This window comes from Rhinolophus sinicus, linkage group LG01 (assembly GCF_036562045.2).
Source record: "Rhinolophus sinicus isolate RSC01 linkage group LG01, ASM3656204v1, whole genome shotgun sequence".
In the NCBI taxonomy this organism is placed as follows: Eukaryota; Metazoa; Chordata; class Mammalia; order Chiroptera; family Rhinolophidae; genus Rhinolophus; species Rhinolophus sinicus.
In genome coordinates, this window is record NC_133751.1 from 42,667,039 (window position 1) to 42,682,252 (window position 15,214).

Here is a 15,214-nt window from a genome sequence, read left to right on the forward strand (position 1 = left end):
TGTAAACCTGTCCCAGTCCAGCCTTGAACCCATCCATCCCTTTTATTGCCTAACTCCCGATTTCCAATATAGGTCATTATGTCTTTTTCTCCCAAGTTTTACTTTATTACTTCAGATACAGCAATTAGACTCATAAAAAAGTATCATCTTGCTACAGAAATCATGTGATTTCTATAAAAGAAAAAATCTGAAGCTCCTGTATTTACATATAACAGCACCTATTTTATACAGGGCTTTTCAGAAGAGGTGAGTATTGTAACCATGAACAAAGTACACAAAGGCAAGGGACAAACAATAAGAGGCATTAAACAGGCTGTGGGCAGAAGTGGTTAGGCAAGGCACAAAGTAGAAAGAAAATTTGTCCTGAATCTTGAAAAGCAGGTTGGGTTTTGAAAGGCAGCAAAAAAAAAAGAAGAAGAAGAAAAAAAAAAGCTAGAGAATTCTATGAAGGTGGGCATTGAACTATTTTTCTTCCTTGCATTTACCTTCTCACTTACTCTGTATTTTAGTTTTTGCTTGCCTCTCCCTAATAGAATGCATGCTCCATGATAAAGTGATTTTTGTTGTTATTGTTGTTGTTTTAACTGTGAAATCCTCAGCAGGCCCTGGCACAGTGTAGCTACTTAATAAATATTTGTTGACTAAAGAGCATGTGAGCGAATGAATGAATGAATGAATGAATGAATGAATGGTAAGATCAGCCTGACAGAAGCAGTGTTCACTGGGGTTGGAGTAGAAAATGCAGTTAGTTGTAAGACTGTTGGGTTGGAGATGAGATTGTGGAGTTCTTCAGTCAGTGGGAAAGAGAGGGAACATGATGGAATTCCTTGGCTCATCACACCTCATATTTCCATCCTTAGTGTAAATACACCAAAGAAATTGGAAAAAGAGATAAAAATGCAGAGGCAAACCTGGGTCCTATCTGAGAGAAGGATGATTGCTGGTAGGCTGGCTGGAGACCGTGAGGTGTCTGCGGGAAGACACCTGCTTCCCCAGGAGACAGGTGGAGGCACAGAACAGTCAGGTGGTGCACCCACCGCTCATGTTGCTCGACTCTGGAACATTCTCAGGTACAAGCTTCCTTTTCTGGACCCAGAGACCGTATCTCCCATATGTGCCCCTTTTTGTCTCCATTCTTACTATTTTTACCCTAATCCACAGCCTCCACAACCTCACTTGTGAATTCCTAAAATTGTCTTCAAGGTTCTACCTTCCGCTTTTCTTTCCACTCCCATAGACACAAAGTTCTTTCTATCACATCAGTGACAGCATTGTCCTAAAGGACTGCTTTAGTGATGTAACTCTCCTGATTAAGGACCATAATGGATCTCTAGTAAATACTCACTTAACCCATTTCATCTTTAGGCCTCGCTTTCTCTCCCTTTCCTTCCCCCTCTCCAGTTCTCTCCAGTCAGCACTCAGTCTTCTCTACACATACCCAATACTTCGATTCCAGTTAAACAGGGCTACTCATATGAATCTTGTAATATACAAATGGGCCAGATGTTGTCTATATGTACCTGGACCCTTTTACACTCATATCTCCCCAGTTTTGCAGGGGCTGGAAACCTGGGCACAACATTTCTTATATTTCATAACAAGCAGGATTTCAGATACAATTTGTGCTCCACCAATCAGATGTATTGGTGAAAGATTTGGAAGGCTGAAGAGAGAAGGCAGCCATCCTTGGCTTTTTCCTCTGTTGATAGTGATAGGCACCCTTTGTTATTTCACCCCCTGGGAGGCGAGACTGTGAAGTCAGCAGGGTGTCCAGCAGCCTCCAGACTCGAGGAGGAAGAAGCTCTTTGATGCTTTGTGTAAGGATATGCCAGGCACCATCCTGCTCACCAGAGAAGATACAGAGGGAACAAATAATAAGCCAGAGTAGAAATAAGCTCTCATTAACATACTTTTATGCCTCACCTTTCCCTTCCTTTTAATTTTTGATTGGAAGCAACATAGCATAGGAGCTTGCAGGACACCAAGGTGTTTCTAAATAGTAGATAGGTGTTGACTATCACATCAGGAGTCATTATCATTTTTTAATGCCACCACTTTTACCTATGAACCAAGACAGTTGGCATTTCAGAAGGATAATAATATAATTTGGGCTTAAGAGATAATTATGTTGGATAATTAAATGCTTTTAAAATCATCTTAGGGTGATGTTTCTATTCTCATTTGGTATTACATTAATACAATATTATCGGAATTTCAAGCATGTTACTTAATACACATTGATCTTAATGGGTAAATTAAAGAGGGATACTCTGGATTCTTTATAGGGATGCACTAGGAAACATTTATAAAATATATTGGATTTCAAGAATTATTCTACTCTACACATCTAAAGTGGAAAGTCAAAAGAATTTTCCAGATAATTAGATTAAAAATGCACTCAGATATATCTAGACATTGAAATAAAAATTATTCTCACACTTAGTTATCTTTTCTTAGAAAATTGAAATTAAAAATTGAAATTTATTAGTAAGTACACAAAGAATATGTGAGTGCATTCACATTACAAATTTGAAACAATACAGACTAAGCAAAAGTTCCCCTGGCAGTGTTTCTCCCTTCTCTGAGAGATAAGGATGTTCGCATACCAACCCTTGCCTTCATCTTGCTCCCAGCCTCTTCCACCAAGCACATTAGGTCACTGTTACTTTTATTGTAACATTGTTATAGCTAGTGAACATTTTTGTTGGTAACTTTTTGAATCTTCTATAACTTTAATTAAGTATTTAATGCTTTGGTAGGTTGATCCTAAAAGATGAATACCAATAAACAGCACTTATATTATCGTGGCTATGTAAATATTGTTCACTGCAGTGATAAACAATGTGATGTATTTCCTTCTCTATTGTTCCAGTGTCACAACACTGGTGATATATTATTACAATGAATTCTGCATATTTCAGTCTGCCAATTGCTCAAAATCATGCCACATTTAAAAATATTAGCATTATACCTTTTCGCATAAAGTTTTGGTTTTATTTTTTCCTGGTGCTTCTAATTACCTTCATCTCACTCTTTTTTTTTTTACTGCTACGTGTAATGGTGTATGGCATAGATGCATGGTAATTTACTCATGCTCCAATATTATTGAATATTTAAGTTGTTTTCATTTTTTCCCATACGATGTATAATGCTTTAGCAAACATTATTCCCATGCAATTTTGTGTATATACATATTTCTGTAGGATAAAAAGTAGAGTTAGAATTGCTGGGTTGAAGGGAATGTGCATTTTAATAACTACTGCCAAATAGCCTCCAGGAAGGTATTGTCATCTACATTCCCACCAACATTATCTGGAGAGGTATAATGCTGTACAATGTTTCTAATGCTCTTATTAATCATGCTGATTTTTGCCAGTCTGATGAGTTAAAGGTATCTTATTACTGTTGTAATTTGCTTTTTCTTAATTATTACTTAGGTAAAGCATATTTTCATAAGTTTATTGGTACTCAGTATTTCCTCTTCAATGCTTTGATTTTTTTTTTTCTTTTTTATGTTCAGGATTCCTTATACATTTTGTTTGTTAATTCTTTTTTTCTGTTGGACAGGTTGAAAATACATGCTCCCAGTACATCAGTTTTTTTTCAACTTTGCTTCCTGTGTCTTCTGTCAAAAAGAAGCTTTAAATTTCATGTAGATAATAATCAGTCTTTTTCCTGTATAGGTTTTGTACTGTGTCTTGCTTAAAATGGGCTTCCTTAGCCTAAGGAAATAATCTTACTCTTCGTATGTTTGCAAATACTTTTATAGATTTTCTTTTTACAGTTAGCTCTTTAACCTACTGAAATGTTTTGTTTGTTTATGGTGAGGTAATTTTCTTCCTTCTGTATGGGTGTATGACAGCTGTGTACAAATTCTCCAACTCATGAGCAGAGCAGAAAGGAGACATGATAATAACCTCTGCCTCCACTTTTTAAATTATGCTTCCCCACTTCTTATTTCTCTCCTATCCCTAAGGCAACACTGGTCAGTGTGATCCATTTCAGCAGGGATTTCTCATGTTATAAGCAATTCCAGCACCTACTACATGCCCATTCCTTTCTCTCTATGGAAGACATAAGTAGAGCTCACCTATACTAGTTCTCTCCTGGCTACAGAAGACTGTGCTTATCAGATCCCATGTAGTTAGCTGAGGCTCTCTACTTACTTCTGGCCAATAACTTCTGAGTGGAAGTGGCATGTCATTTACATTGTAACTTTAGGCTGAGGTGTAAAGCCCTGCTTGACCTTGCTGCTTCTTTTCTGAGCCCTACATTGGGATGGTGGGTCCACATGAAAGTAGCCTGTGTACTGAGATACTGTATGGAGGACAGCTGCCCTGCTGACTTGCCCAACCTACAGTGGACATGTTGTCAATGGGAAATAAATTCTTATGTGTTAAGCCACTGAGCTATTTGGATTTGTTTATTATGACATCAAAAGGCAAATGAGTAAAGAATGACACCATTTCACAGTCGACCTTGATTTTGTCCTATTGGGTTTTTCAAAGTTGACAGTTTGAAACTTTGGTACCTTATCATTTGAAACAAATCATTTGCAAAATACCTTTCAACTGATTTGAGAAATACCGATATCATTTATTCATGACTTAGGTGTATTTATTGAATACATACCCAGAACCACGCTCTGAATAAAATACGAATACAAGAAACACAGCCTATGTTCTCCTGGAGCTCGGCAGGGACCCCATAGAGAAGGCTGTGCAGGGATTCATTAATTTAAGGGTGTGATTCTAGAGTCAGAGGCCCTCAATTGGAATCCTGGCTCTGCCACTCACTTGCTGAGTAATCTTAGGCAAGTTAATTAACCTTTCAGAGCCTCATTTCCTCATCAATAAAACTACGAGTAAATGAGTTAATGCATGTAAAATATTTAGCACTGGGCTGGACAAATAATAAGCACTCAATAAATATTAGTTATTATCCCTTTTGGGACCATGATCCTGGAATACACCCAGGTGCCTTAAAGTATATAGAGCTATACTCTCAAAATCTGGAGCCACCATCACCAAATCACACCCCTTGCCTAGCATTTAGTGTCATGTCTCAGCACAGTGTACTCACCATTAGAAAACTAGCAGTCAGGAGCAGGGGTTACAAAAAGGACCTTGTGCTGTCATCCCTCTATTTTTAATGTTTAATATTTAATATTCCAGGATATCTGACTTAAAAGATAATCTATTTTTAAATGACCTATAAAAGAGTGATAAGTCTAGTTTATGAACTCTGAAATTCTTAGCTTAAGACTATAAGAACTTTGTATGTTTAGTTTATGAATACATATTGTATATATAAAAATATACTTACAATTGTATAGACAATTGTATACACATTTAATTGGAGCACTTTCTATAAAGGGTGTCATATTTGTTTTGAACCCTGAACTTAATGTTTATCTGTTACTCAAGATCACAGAACAAGTCAGTAGCAGAGACAAGATTAGAATCATGAAATGAGCAACTGTTCCTTCCATCACAACCCTGTCTCATAGAAGAAATAACCACCTTTGACTTACTAGAGCTGCAGTCAACACGGAAGAGAGAGCAATATATTACACATGCACACATTTTTATTGCTAGATTGTATAACCTTATCTCCAACGGAGGTTTTTCAATATTTTCTCTGTAAATACACACCACTTCCTTTGTATACCACTATAGCTAAATTATTAATAAACACAGTAGAAGGCAAGATCTTTGGTGAAACTGTAGCTCTAATATTAAGTCAATTACAGAATCCCAGTTCTTTCTTCCTATAAAAAACTGCTATACATTTGTATTATTATAGCCTCTTCTAAACCACCAGTCACTTTCCTAAGGGAAAGGGAACCTAACATGTATTGTGATGCAAACATTTATATGGTAGGAACTAAGACTCTTCACATAAACATACACCTTCATCAAATACACAATTAATATAAATATGCAAATTTCACATAACTTTATTTCCGTTTTACAGGACACACACACAAAACCCACAGGAAAAGGTAGTAAGGAAAAAAACCAGCAACCTTCTCATCAATTTTACTCTTTTTTAGGTTCAACTTTGGCTCAACAGAATCACTGAACTATAACATGTTGCCTCCAAAGCCATAACACCTCTGGATTTATATGTGAGTATGTTGCATGTGTATGTTGATTTTAGTCAAAATATGATTTTTGACAAGGTATGTGAAAAATGGTTAGCAAACTTTTGAAAAGATTCCTATGATCTCACTGCTTATTGAGTGAGAAAACCACTCACTGAGAAAAATAACTTGTCAATGTTGGGATGTATATTCTTCAGATTTTTTCCCCTGTGTATGTGTATATATATGACTATATTTCTATGTCTAAAGTATACATCTACATCATCTTTTTAAAGGTCACATATTTTCCCCTTGTACTATAACTATGTGCTATAATTTATGTATAAAATATCCTATTGTTGGTCAACTGAGTTGTTTCCAACTTTCCACTATCATAATTAATGCCAGTGGAATTGCTGACTCAGATTCTTCAGAACAGATACCAGGACTATCCAAGGTAAAAGCATGTAGCTAGGCCCTCTGTTTTCAGTGTTCAGCCCATGGTTCTTTCATTCTTCTCTTTCTCAAGCACAGTAACACTGAAGATACATGGACGTCGGGATCCATGGGATATGGATTCCAATCTCAATTCTGGTTACCAATTAGAATAATTACTATCCATAGGATATGGATAGTTGGATTTAAACTTAATTCTGGTTACTAATTCACTTTGTGAAAGCCATTTTCAGGTACTCTGTAGGATGGGGGGACTGGACTAAAACGGGAGAGTGACACATCAGCTGATCATCTGAATTACCTGAGAAATGTAATACACAGAGGGTGCCAAAAAAATGTATACACATTTTAAGAAAGGAAAACTGTATATCAATTGTAATACTCAATACATACCGATAACAAAAGATGAATACAAGTCATGTGTGACTTCTGCAATTACAAGAGGCGCTCAAACTGGTTACCATCAGTGTCCAGACACTTCTGATTACAGCGAACTGCTGCTTGAGCAATACTGACCAAAGTGTGTTCACTTGTATACGTTTTTTGCCCCCCCCCGATATATTCCTGAGTTTTGACTTATTATATAACTATTGAGTCTAAATCTCTAGGGTAAGACTTGGGAATCTGCATTTTCAAAAACTCCCTGAGTATTTCTGACACGTTGCAGTTTGGGACCTGCTTAGGCCATATTACTTCTCAAGGCCTCTCTCTTGCTGGGGCTCCTTCATTCATCCTTTCTGATAACCTGGGGCCCATGCAGTTTCCCTGCAGCCCACATACTTTGTGTGTACTTGCACAAGGGAAACAAAGGGGGATTGAGTTAAACAGCAAAACTCTTAAAAAAGCAAATTAACACCAAGATAATAAAATAGTCTCACTTCTACTTCTCATTAGCTTACCTATTGTTCAATTTATTAAAATGTTGGCTTTAAAAATTGACATCTTGCTCTTTTCCAAACCTGATTAAGATTTTTCTTGTTGTTCAAACAGATGCTATCCGACAAATGGCAAGTGGGCTGTTTAAATTATAACTGAAGAGTCCAGAGTCACTTGCAGTTCTATGCTTTTATGAAATAAAATCTATTATTTCAGAGAGTCTTATAGATGCTAGAAAAATATACACAGCTTTGGCAGGTTCAACTCTATCTCTATGGGGAGACGCCAACATGAAAGATGTATTGAAATGCAGCTGCTTCTGGGAGAGTAAAACATACTGATTCAAAGGTACAGTCAGTCAACCAATTATAGTTTAGAACACAGGGTTTGTCTAAGATCTGTTCTCAGCTGTTTTTGAATATCAATTCAGTAGAGCTAATATAGAAAGCTTAGGAATCATGTAGTATTTTTATTTTTCATTCTTAAATAAGTGCAGAAAGACTATTTCTAACTCACCTCAGTTTCTTATTAATCTTTACATCTTCCACATAAAAGGAATATAGTTAGTGATTCAGAGAGGAAACTTAATATGTTATTTTAATATGTTAAAATATAACATATTTTAAAGTAATGAAATTTAACTTTTTTTATGACTACAGTAAAGTGAAGATTATATCTATTAATGTTTAAAGGATAAAAGAGAAAACAAGGATTTTGAGACATAAAACTATCATCTTCAATGAAAAAAAGCTTTATTATTTCAATTTATCAATTAAGGTATGTTTAACTATGACAGTCTAATAAAAATATGAGCCTTTTATTCAGAGATCGTACTACTATGATAGTATCTGCATCTCCAGTGGATACCTAACAATGAAAATTAATTAACACTTTCTATCAAATATCGGCCCTGCAATGGGTGATTATAATTGCTCAATATTCTCTTCTGCACTCTAACTCCAATTTATGTCACTGATGCAATAAACCATTTGGCCTAGAATCAGTAATATGATGAAATCAGACTATTCTAGACTTTTAAAATGCTAAGTTGTTTTCTGCATTGTACTTTATTTAAAATGTGGTTGCCCAGAACTGAAGCACCAAAGGTTACTGAGAGTCATTTATCTATAGCTCCAATAACAAAGCTAGTATTAAATATAAAACTATTCAGCAAAGAAAGTATCATTAAAATAACTCCAGGGCTCCAATTTAAGCTCAGATAACAAAAAGAAACCTTGAATGGAATTGTCTTTATAACCTCAATGTACTATTTGAAGGGTTGCAATGGGGAGTTAGGGTTTAATTTTCTCTCCATGGCGAGAGAGAACATTGTCATGAAGTTAAAAAGCTGTGGACCACAGGTTCTTCCCCTTTCGTGAGGGGGAAAGATTTTTAATTCCTCCAAAGCTCAGATATCTTTATTAGTGAATGGAGTAGAGAGGAACCATGTCAGTTTTGCTCCTTTCTCTCAGAATCCTGTGGGATGTGAAAGAAGTAATCTGGTTGTTGAGGTGTAATAACCTATTCTGATTTATAATTGTTTGTGTAGTTGTCTTATCTTTTCCGTGGGACTATACACCTCCCGTGGGAGCGCCTGTGTATTTTTTGTGTCTTTGTGGAAATGATCCTTAAACAGGAAGAGGTTGCTTGCATGGAAGATGAACTTAATGGGTTTAGCATTGCAAAAATGGGCCTAGACGTGAATTTCATTAAATTAAAACTGCTGATTTAACATACTATACGGAGAAAAATTTAGTGTTCTCAAGTTAGGAGCAATCTAAGGAAGAGGGTTAAGAAGAAAAATGGATTCTAGTGAGGTTGAGGATTATCTCTTGTAGTTTTATTGGGTGGAGTAGAGGTGAAGGACTTCTAAGAATAAAATGTCTGCTATTCTGTTTGAAGTTGTAGGATGGCACAAAGTAAATGCCAGCACTAGCTCACCTACTCCCACATTCAGTAGAGTCAACTGAATAACAAAAGCTTTGTGAGAGTGGAATTCGCAAGGGGGAGGGGAGGTGAAAATTGAATAGAGGTTGCATTTCATGTTTAGTTGATGCAGCTGGAAATAGAGAAAGCACTTGAGAAATGGCATGAATATGCTTTTCTAATACTGTAGAACCAAGAGATCAGTGCCAGAGGTGAGCATAAGAATACAGTTTCAGATGTTACCTAATCTTGGGAGAGGACTTGAGACCTGAACAGCATCTCTGGATTACAAAGGACATGGAAACCTCAGTTGAAACTGAGTTACACAGATTGATCAGAGTGCCTGGCCCAGTTCTTAGATGTTAGTCGTAGTAGGCTAACTGCCATAAAAATGACCTCCAAGAGTCACTGGCTTGACACAATTTCTTGCTCATGTAACAGTCTAAAATCAATCTGTAACTACAATAGCAAAGCTATTTTTCAATATAAAACCATTCATCCAGCTTCTCAGTAAGGAAGCCCCATTGAAATAACTCCTTGGTTCCAACTTAAATTCATATAACAAAGAGAAACTTTGGGTTGAAATTAAGGGAAGGAGCTGGAAGTTCTGCTTTGTGCAGGATGTCCAAATTCTCCAGCACCTCCTCAGATAAGGGGTAAAGGAGAGCCGGGTACCAGCTTTTAACTGCCGTGGCCTGAAAGTGGCACCCAGCACTCTGCTCCCTCCCTTCCCAGATGCAAGAGGCCTGGGTCATGCGGGTGGCCACGGTGTGCCAAGCAGGACAAAAGTACAGGTCATTGGAAACAGCTAGCCGGCCTGTCATTCGCAGTAAATGTTCACTAGATTAAATTAACTAGTTCTCTCCAGTCTCTGTTTATTTAAAATGAAGCATCCCAGGCCTTGAACTTGGAACTTGCTAAGAAGATTGGATAATTCCCTGTTTACAGTTCCTGGAAGATATCTATCTGTAACAAGAAACCCCTAAGTAGCACAATTCTTTTACCCAAAGCAACATGTTGAGGATGGTGAGAAGAGGGAAGACTTGACCTCTATCCTCTGAAGTTGCGTTCATATATACTTGACTGTTGTAACTAATAACAGGTTTTTCACCTGTCTGGGAACAACATCCCCCATGTAACATGTTTTACCTACAAATGCCTATATGGCCCTTGTCCTCTGTCAGGCATTCTTCTAAGCTCATTGAATCCGCATAAGCCAATGAGGCACATAATATTTAGTTCCATTTTACAGTTGAGAAAATTGAGGCACAGAGAGGATAGAAAACTGCCTATGAGTAATAGCTCATAAGTGATGGGACAGAGATTCAAAACCAGAGAGTTAGGCTGGAAAGTGTGAGCTCATAACCAGCACACGTGGTACACTCCTCCTGTAATCCTCTCTCTCCCCTTTTCACACTTGAGTATGCACCCCAGAACATTATGTACATAATTAGGGCTTTGCCTAAAATTTCCACAAGGGGCACTGCTCTTTCACATTGTTGCTAGTTGGTTGTTACAGATGGAAACAGAACCTCATTAGCATATATTTCAGAATTCCAGAAACCCTTAATAAATTTCCCGTTAATTAAATTAAACGATGGAGAGAATTCCAGGCCCTAATAGACGGGTAATGGAAAAGGTAGGCAGGGGTGCCTTTTACCCTAACCTGACAAATCATATCTCATTCATGAATTTGTTCATTCATTTTTTTTAACCAATATTTATTAAGTCCCCAATAAAGGACTTAATAAAGATACAATGGTGTGCAAAATAGATGTGGTCCTTGCTTTCATGAGCCTTCTGGCCACTAAAGCAGATATATTTGAATCAAATATGCTTACAAATACACAGATAATTATAACTGTGTAAGTTCTATGAGAAACTATAATAGTATAAATGTATAGAGTGGGAAATGTGAATAAGTTTGAAGATTCAGGCAAAGCTTGCTTCCCTAAAAATGTGACATTTCGTACTAGTTAAATGAGTCGAAGGAGTCGTAAGTGGGGGAAGCATATTTCAAGCAAAAGGAACATCCTGTGTGAAGGCTCTTACAGGAAAGGAAATGGTGCTTTGGAGGGAACTAAAGAACAAGGCAAATGTGGCTGTCACTCAGAGAGCAAGGGAGAGGGAGAAGCAAGCAGAAGTTACTAAGGGGTTTGCAGGCCACCTGGAAGGTTTTGGTGTTTATCCCAAGAGCAATGAAAATCCAGTGAGTACATTTGAGCAGAGGAAGTGATGTGATCAGATTTTCATTTCAGCAAGATCATTTTGGCAGACAGACTCGAGGGATTCATAGTACAAGAAGGTAGATCAATTATGAGACCACTGCAATCATTCATAGATACTTACACTTAAACAACTGACTGCCACATCTACGTGTGAAGTCGTCCTTGCCAATGTCCCTTGATGCTCAAGATATAATAAGACCTTTCCATACTGACTTGAATTTTGCTTATTTTGGCATGGATATCCTCTCTCTCCTTGAGGTGAGGACATGTTTGGAACTCCAAATAGAACTCACAAGAAGGTATTTTGCAGTTACGTACTCTTTCCTCATTATAATTTAAGATTGATAACGTGGAAGCACTGGGTCTTATAGAGGGCATCTAGATAACTGGATAATAAAAAATTGAAAGGTTGTATAAATAGATCATGGAATATAATAAATATTTATGGTACCCATGAGTGAAAGTAAAAAACATATAAGGAATCGTAAGTGAAACGAGAGGCAATTCTAGAGTTCTTTCTTTGGGGAGAGGGGTAATATTTTTCAGGAGGTGGGAGGGATTTAGCAATCTAATCTGGAGTATTTTTCCTCTATTCATTCATGTAACAGTCCAAGAAAATCATTCCAGTACTGGTATGAGGTGGGTTCTCAGAGCCAGAGATACTTGTTCCTTCCTGCCTTGTCGATCCTCTCTCCCTAAGGTTTTGACCTTAGTTAGGTTTATGATGGCCTACTAGCCAGCAAGAAAGTGAAATGGGGAAGTGAAGATCAAACCTGTTTCCTTTAAGAGTACAGCCCACAAGTTGCACGTTCTGTGTCTGCTCACACCCCCTTAGCCAGAACTTAGCCACATAGCCAAGGGAGACTGGAAAATCTAGTCTGTTACTAGAGAAGTGGAGAACACACATTGGAGACAGACAGCATTCTCACCCACAGAGCTGAAGGTGAAATGAAACTACATTTATAGAGCATACTCTCTATTAGCAAAAAAAAGACATCAACCAAGTACTTATACGAATATATGTTTAGTTACAGCGGTGTAATATAATTACTGTAATTATAAGTATAAGTACAGGTGCTATTAGGGTCAATTACAAAGGAGTCATTAAGGGGGGAGGGGAGTGGTAGATGAGAGTAAGGGGGATCAAATATATGGTGATGGAAGGAGAATTGACTCTGGGTGGTGAACACACAATGTGATTTATAGATGATGTAATACAGAATTGTGCACCTGAAATCTATGTAACTTTACTAACAATTGTCACTCCAATTGAAAAAAAAAAAAAAAAAAACTGTGCAAAACAAAACAAAGGAGTCAGACCTAATCTGATGGAGGGGCAAGGATGGAGTGGTGGTCCATAGAGCACTTTTCTGAGGACATAATGTCAGGACTAAGAAAGGCCTAAAGGAAGATGAAGAATGAGCCAGGAAAAGAGCATTTCCAGCAGAGGCAATCAGGGGGGAACATGGTACATTCTAGAGACTCAGAGATGATTGTCCAGAGAGAAATGGGAGGGAAGCGAGGGCTCTCAGGAGGCCAGAAGTAGCTGAAGGGAAAGGAGAGTGGCTGGACATGAGTGTGGAGAAGACATTCAGGGGTTTTACTGAAAAGCAAACGCCGAGATTTATCTTTTAGAAAGATCATACCAGCTGTAAAGTGGAAAAGGTACGGGTGGGGCAAGACCAGAGGCAGAGAGACGAGGCAGCAGTAAACCAAGCAGAGATGGAAATAAATTGGAAAGATCTGAGGTATTTCGGAAAAACTCTCAGGATAATGCATTTTCTGAGTTCTTGTATGTCTGAAAATATCTTGCCCTCCTAAGTAAAGGCTGGCTTGATTTGGTTCAAAATTTTAGACTGCAAATAGCTTTTTTTCTCAGAACATTAAACACACTGCTTTATTATCATCGAACAATCAGTGTTGCCGATGTAAAATCTGATTTCAATCAATCTTTGTTTATTTGTAGATTGTTTTGTGTCTAAAAGCTTTTAGAATTTTCTTATTTTCCTGAGAATCCTGAAATTTCGTCAGTATTTGTGTGGGTATTTAAATTTTTTTTTTTTTTTTGGTCCTAATTTCTTCGCAGCCAGTGGTACTTGTAATATGAAGCCCCTTGATTTTCTTCAGCTCTGGGAAATTGTATTTTTCTTCCGGGAAATTCCCCATTCTTCTTCTCTATTCCGTTTTTATAGAATTCCTGTAGATGGCTAATGAAACTTTTTAATTATCCAAAATATCCAACTATTCGATAATACTTGATATTGCTTTGGGGCTAAGAGCCATTATATTTGGTCTTCTAGCTCATTGATTTGATCTTTAAGTCTATTCCATATTTATCCCACCTATTGAAATTTTAATTTGAGAGACACATTTTTTTTTTCATTTATAAGATAAAGTTTTTATTTTAAAAGATCTACTTTATAGAGGTATAATGTGCATACAACAAAATAGTCATTTTAAGTAGTTAGATGGGTTTTGACAAATGTACACACACGTATATAGAAAATATACTACTCTAATTAAGATAATAGGACATTTTCATCACCACAAAGTTCCCAGTGCATTCAGTACTTCCCTGTTCTCCTCACACCAGACAACTATTGATCGAAAATTTATCGTTATAATTTTACATGTTCTAGAGTTTCGTATAAATAGAACCATATAATATGTAGTCTTTTATGTCTGGCTTTTTACTAACCATAATATTTTTATGATTCATCCATGTTGTTGCATATAGCAGTACTTTGTTCCTTTTTATTTCTAAGGAGTATCTCACTGAACACATGAATATCTCACAACTTGTTAGTTGCCTTACTGGTTGATGGGTTGTTTCCCATATGTGGCTATTAAGAATGAAGCTACTACGAACATCTGCTTACAAGTCTTTGTGTGGACATACACTTTTATATCTCTTAGGTAAAAAAACAAGAGGTGGAATTGCTGGGTTGCATGGTAAATATATGTTTAACTTCATAAAAACCTGCCAAATGGTACTCTAAGGTAGCCATACTATTTTGCATCCCTACCAGCAAAATATGAGTGTTCCATTTGCCCTACATCGTCATCATTTGTTATTGCCAGTCTTTTAAATTTTAGCCATGGTAATGGGCATATAGTGGTCCTTCATCATAGTTTTCACATACATGTCCCCAGTGTGTGATGATTTCACGCATCCATCCACGTGCTTTGTGGCCATTCAGATAGTTTCCTTTGGATGCTTGTTCAAATCTTTTGCCCAATTTAAATGGAGTCATTTGACTTCTTATTGATTTGTAAAGATTCTGGTTACAAGTTCTTTACATGTGTTGCAAATCATTTTTTTCCTGACTGTGGCTTGGCTTGACTTTTTACTTTCTTAACACGTTGCGTACGGATCACGAGAATCTTCGTTTTTTCTGAGCGGATTTTTATGAGGGATTTAAACCCCGCCGTATGCAACATGTTTTAATAATGCTTTTTTAAAAACAGTGACATTTGAAGAATAGAAATTTTTAAATTTGGTGAAGTACAATTTATGATTTTTTCTTCTATGGTTAGTGTTTTTGTGTATGTTTCAAAGAATTATTCAAGGTTTTTTTTTCCCTCAGTTATTTGGAAACAGATGTGTATTTCAGCAAATTTGTTGAAAATACTATCCTTTTCC

At 36.9% G+C, this 15,214-nt stretch overlaps 1 long non-coding RNA gene across 6 annotated transcripts in view; it reads left to right on the forward strand.

Moving 5' to 3' along the window:
- Window positions 1–15,214, forward strand: part of LOC141570624 (uncharacterized) — a 755,563-nt gene that overhangs the window by 21,827 nt on the left and 718,522 nt on the right. For all 6 annotated transcript variants that reach the window (XR_012494839.1, XR_012494838.1, XR_012494842.1 and 3 more), the window contains exon 2: window positions 6,056–6,130. This is a non-coding gene — a long non-coding RNA (uncharacterized LOC141570624). The remainder of the gene's footprint in view (window positions 1–6,055; window positions 6,131–15,214) is intronic.